The 6,053-nt window shown below is 35.7% G+C and overlaps 1 pseudogene; it reads left to right on the top strand.

Annotated features, from left to right (window-relative positions):
• The first annotated feature begins 354 nt into the window (after positions 1 to 354).
• Positions 355 to 696, top strand: LOC145667797 (histone-lysine N-methyltransferase SETMAR pseudogene; annotated as a pseudogene).
• Positions 697 to 6,053: the final 5,357 nt, after the last annotated feature.

Below are 6,053 nucleotides of genomic sequence, written 5' to 3'. Positions count from 1 at the left end.
CCGTGTGCTTATGCATTTTGAAATACACTTCTCATCGACTAGTTACTTCCGGTATTCAACCCAACTCACCCCCTCCTCCATCTCTCCTTGTCTAAAACGGTGTGTGACGTAATATACTCTTTCCATTCAGATGGGAAAAAGAGGAACAGTTTACAAGGTTTATATTAGGTTGTAAAGAAAGTTATTGCGGTTTTTGTTACTTCCATTTTCAGTGATGTATTTTCAACTCAAGTGTCGTTATAATATTGTGCCTATGTATATAAGTTTAAAGCGCGTTTTTCGCTCTATCTATTCGTTGTATTGGTTTTGTTTTGAGATACTTTTTTTTACTTTTTTCTGGCCTTCAAAGATAGCATGGACAAGCGAATTCGCACGATTTTCTTGTTCCAGTTCAAGTTAGGCAGAAAAGCTGTCCAGACAGCTCGTGATATCAACGATGCATTTGGCTCAGGAACCACTAACGAACGTACGGCACAATGGTGGTTCAAGAAATTTCGCAGTGGTGACGAGAGCCTGGAAAATGACAAGCACAGTGATCGGCCATCCGCTGTTGAAAACGAACAACTGAGAGCCTTAGTCGAAGCCAATCTACGCAGAACTGTTCGAGAGCTTGCTGAATCCCTGGGTGTAACACCTATGACAGTTTCCAACCACCTGCAAGAGATTAGGAAGTCAAAAAACACGATAAATGAGTGACGCACGAATTGACCGAAAATCATCAAAATCGTCGTTTTGAAGTGTAATCTTTTCTTCTGCGGAACAAGAACGACAGGATTGTGACGTGTGATTAGAAGTGGATCCTTTACAACAATCGGCGACTTTCGGCGCAGCGGTTGGACGTCGGTGAAGGTCCTCATCAGTTCCCGAAGCCAAAACTCCGCCCATAAAAGATCATGGTGACGGTAGTGGTCTGCAGTCGGTTTCATCCATCACAGCTTCTTGAATCTGAGCAAAACGATTACGGCAAAGTCTGTAATGCGGGCGGAGAACTCTAAAAACTACTGACAGAAATGAGTGTTATACATTTTTTGTCAGTAATTGCAAGCAAATATTCCAGTTGGCGTCATTTGGGCAGGACAGAAGGGTGAAATTGCCCCTCCCTTGAGCTTGAGAAATACATATTGTTTGATCAAATGTGTAGTAATATAATAAAAAAGTTGGATACCAGCTCGTGCGAAGTAAACTTTGTGGTGGACAAACATCGTGAGTGGGGACCCTCCCGTTTTCTCCTACTTTTCATTCCACCATTTCCTTCATTACTTATCGTCATCGTGTCCTTTATCCTCCCCGCATAATCGTGGGACATAAAACTTAAATATTTCATTTTCTACTAATAAAAATGAAACAATTATGTCGGCGGAGAATCTACGTCTTCCCCCTCCGAACACGGGAAAATCTAAAATAACGCTGCTTTTAACAACAAACTTATATAGTTACAATAGCACATTGCTGGAGCGTTTACATTTGGTTTCAAGAGTCGAAGGTTTGATTCCAAGCCATAATACTTCACGGACGATATTGAGAGGGAGAGAGAGAGAGAGAGAGAGAGAGAGAGAAAGAGAGAGAGAGAGAGAGAGAGAGAGAGAGTGGGATTAAAATATGAAAACAGGAAGAAATGATTGACATATACAAATTAGGATTGGAGAAAAATGATCGGACAGCATCCGTATTATGGTGAAAATTGTGACTTTGTGAAATAGAAGAAGGAAAGGTTCCGAAGGCGAGGTTCACATTGGTCAGTTGTTGAAATAAGTTGGAGAATTTGTTTAGAGCATCAGATGATTACAAAGGGAGAGAAAGATCTTAAGATCTGGAGAATTAAGAATTTAAAAATCTTTTGCTTCTGAGCCGGGTTTCGAACCACGAACTTTTTAGTTATCCATTCATAACTTTATCCAGTAAGCGACGGCGAACTCTACGTAGCATGTCTCATACTTTTTCTTTACCTACTAGAATGAGATATTCCAAACGTTGGCTCAGTGGATGTGACGTTCAGATGGGACGCAGACCTTTTGTAGCTTAGTTATAGGATGTATAATGAACTTCCCCTTGTTCAGGAACACTTTTTAAGTCAGTAAAATTTATTCTTATTATGTTTCTTAAGTTATATTTGATAGAACTACATGATAAAATAGTGTCAAATACTTTGCGTCGTTGTCTGTTACATGAATGTTTAATGTAAGGGATTCCTACTTGGATGGTCTTAGGTTCGAATCCTAACCATTCTTATTGACTTTTCTTCTAGATCTCCACGCTCATACTGTGCAATCGAGAAACTCAATTTTGAAATAAATGTAGTCACAGCTAGTTTCAGACGAAATTATATTGAAATATGATATTTGTTACTACATGCTTTTCATTAACTTACGATGTTTCAATGTTGATATTAAATGCTACTACCTCTATGTAATTCATTTCCCTAAGTAATATCATACCGAATGATTGCACAAAGACGACACTCGGGCGGTAATTAAAAAATCCATTGTTACTTTTTTCTTTTAGTTACACTTAGTTTATGCATTTAGATCTTCAAGCTTGAATTAAATATAGTATCAGCAGTGAATTAATTGTTACTGTCATTATTTTCAAATATGACACTATAATACATGCTTTTCATTAGCTTACAACTTTGAAAATAATACTACATACAATTTTGTAGCTACATTTAATTCACTAGGTGTTATTGTATTTGATTCCAGTTTGAAGATCTGGAATGCATAAACTAAGTGTAGCTAAAAGAAAATAGTAACAAATATGGACGAGATTTGAACTCGGGAATACCAATGTAGAAATCCCGTTCACTAGCCTCTCATCTAATAAGCCATGACGTAAACATGACTGTTTGTAAGTTATAAATCTGCGCAAAAAAAGCATGATCAGATATGTTGACTTTTTGCGAAATCCGGATTTTTGTACATTTCAGCTTGTTGGGGTGAGATTTGTGTGTAACCAAAGTAATATATGCTAAATGTGCTTAGTTACGGAGATATAAGTCTTGCATTTTCATATATGTTTTATTTGCAAAATTTCCAAGATGCCAGAAATAGGTATGTTATTTCGAACATTTTGGCTCTGTTTTTAAACATATTTTCCGTGCAGAATACAAGATGCCAAAATAATATATGTAACATATTTGCTTTTGTCGTCTTTAATTTAACAAGCTGATTCTTTTTCTCAAAGTTGGCAATATAAGTTATGTTAACATATCTGCTTATGCCTTTCAAAAAAAAAAAAAAAAAGTATTATTCGTGCCGAAAGGAAGTTATTTTATCAACACATCGTCAATTCCTCTCTTATGATTTCTCTGTGCCGGACCATAACAGGCTCGTATTCCTTACGGAAGCTATGGTCAGATATTGCTGTTAAATGGTGCCTGTCCCGCCTTCGGCTTGCTGTCTTTATTGTTAAAACCTTTTTGTTGTACTGCTGATATTGTTTCAAGACCAGCAGTTCACTTGTAATTGGAATGCTGACGTGTACGGAGTGCTCTGACCATTTATATTCATATGTACACTTCTTATCATATACTTGTAAACTTATAAGGCAATCAGGTTGTAATGCGATGGATTTCAACGAATGCACAGAATCGGATGTGAATAAAGAATGTTATCGATCTGACTCTCTGGATATAGTTACGTCTTCTGAAAGTAGTCAGATTGGTTTGAGTAACGATGCTCGATTGGTTGTCAAGGAGATAATCAGAGATGTAGCTACAAGAAGGAGTGATGAGAATGATGCTAATTTTACTACTATTGAAGATATTCAAGAAACAAGACCCGAATCTATATATTGTCTGGAAAAAGATAAGGAAACCGACAACTGGGGTAATGATTCGACTGTATTGGTAAGTTTATTTTCTAACTCAATAATTTATTATTATTATTATTATTATTATTATTATTATTATTATTATTATTATTATTATTATTATTATTATTATTATTATTATTATTATTATTATTGCATGATTGTGGATTACTGAACTTAGAATTGGCGTTAAATTGTCTTAAAATAATTTTGAAACCATATTGGCAATCCAGATATACGGTTATTCGTAACGCCTGGAGTGTTTTTTTTCGCAATGAAGAAGGAAAATTGACCCTCTTTCTCATTCTGAGTTTCTCGGTAAGACGAATGCATTCCATAAAAATTTAAAAGTTCTGTATTCATCAGGAATTACTAGAGACATAGTCTGCCCTCAATAAAGCTCAAGTCTAGCCTTGATAAATCATTTCGTATGTTAAACCCAATGTAAAATGGCTATTGTTGTATTTTCAATTTCTTATAATATATGCCTACATAAAAAAAGACATATGAGGAAATCATTTGATATTGAATTCACTCATGTTGATTTAAAGCAGATTTATTCCCTCACGTTTAAGAATAGCAGGTAAACGTAATAAATTTTGTAGTTTACACTGTACAAAACTCGTCAGACCCCTTCACTTCAGGATCTTATTAAAATCGACTGTACGTTTATTTTCAGAATGATGTTCTTAACCAAGATGACTCGGATGTAGAGTAGAACTTGGAAAGCTGAGAGCGATGTTTCAAAGAGATTTTATGAAAAGCGTTCTACAGTAAATGAAAATGAAACAGGATTCAGAAACCTTGATGGTACGTATGCGTTTTTGTTAAATGTTTTATTGAAAAATGGAAGTTCAAAATTCTGCTTTGATCAACAGTTAATTTTAATTTAGAGCTAAGAGGGATGTGTTTGAAATGAGTATTTTTCAACAATATTAAAACTTTACAATAGAAAACCTTACATTTATAATTATGGATATTTTTGTGCTTTTTAACAATATATTTTTCAAATACAAGCTTTTTTACAATTATGTTATCTTCATGGTAGAAGGGACAGGGTTTCGCTCAAGCCTGACCAAGGTTAGACTAAGATTCTTATTTTCTATCTAGAAAAATCATTGCCAGTAGGAAAGATGACACAATAACTTTATTCATTCCCTTTTATCAAGCACTGTATTAAAAGAAATCTCAGATAACGTTAATATTAATTTGGATCATTTTTAGTGACAAGCAGAGTTTACTGTAATCTTTTATTTTTTTTTTAAATCACAGTGAACAAGTAACGCTTCATGTCCTCTACTGGAAAGGTCTCAGCATAACTTCCTAGTGGTGATCTGTCGTAGTATCCTTTTATTCCACAATACTAACAGTCATAAACTCTTAAGTCTAGTGGTTTACCACCTGGTTCACCAAATCATCGCAGTCTACCTTATTAGTGTTCTGCCTACTATCCTTCTCGTGGCCGACTAATTAGGAATTCATGATTTTCCAGTGTACTGCAGCTGCGGACATAAAATTACCGCACGTACTTACAATGTTTTTAATGGAGATTCTCTCTTTAGAAATCATCCTCATGCGGCTAAGATAATGAATATACATTGCTCATTTGCCACTATCGATATACTGTGCTAAAATACGTTTCTTTCTTTCTTTCCTTTCAGATACCTCTAATGCGGAAAATCAATCGAAACAATGCCAAGTCACTGAGCCAGCAAGTTTGCAGCATTCCTCAAATCAGAAGAGGAAATCAAGGATAGGAAAACGTAAAGAGGAGAAGAAGAAGAAGGATATGGGCTTGGCATATACGAACAGGTAAGGTAAGAAGTTTGAAGCCAAACGCTTTCTACCTGTGCCAAAGTGTAGCGAGAGCTGCTTTCAAAAATGTGGTGCAGGGATGCAGGAAGGAATTTTCGTTAATTGTAATGCAATAACGCCACAAACACAAGACCAGTACCTTTGTGACCACATGGAGATTCGCGATAAGGTTCATGCATGTAAAGGAAGAGGGAAGAAGAATGGAACATCTCATAATAGGATGATAACAGTTATTTACAATATACATGTGGGCATTTCGAAACTGGAAGTATGTATTTTTTATTCAAGTACATGGTGTAACTAAATCAAAATTGATGTACTAATTCAGAAACTTCGAGCGTCCCCTAATGGGATTATTGAACCTGACGGCAGAGGTAGACATGAACCAGCAAATAAACTTAGTGAGGAAAGGAAAACAATTAGAGCCTTTA

Source organism: Thermobia domestica, chromosome 13, assembly GCF_964235325.1.
Source record: "Thermobia domestica chromosome 13, izTheDome1.hap1.1, whole genome shotgun sequence".
NCBI classification, from domain to species: Eukaryota; Metazoa; Arthropoda; class Insecta; order Zygentoma; family Lepismatidae; genus Thermobia; species Thermobia domestica.
This window is presented reverse-complemented; position numbering and strand designations above follow the sequence as displayed.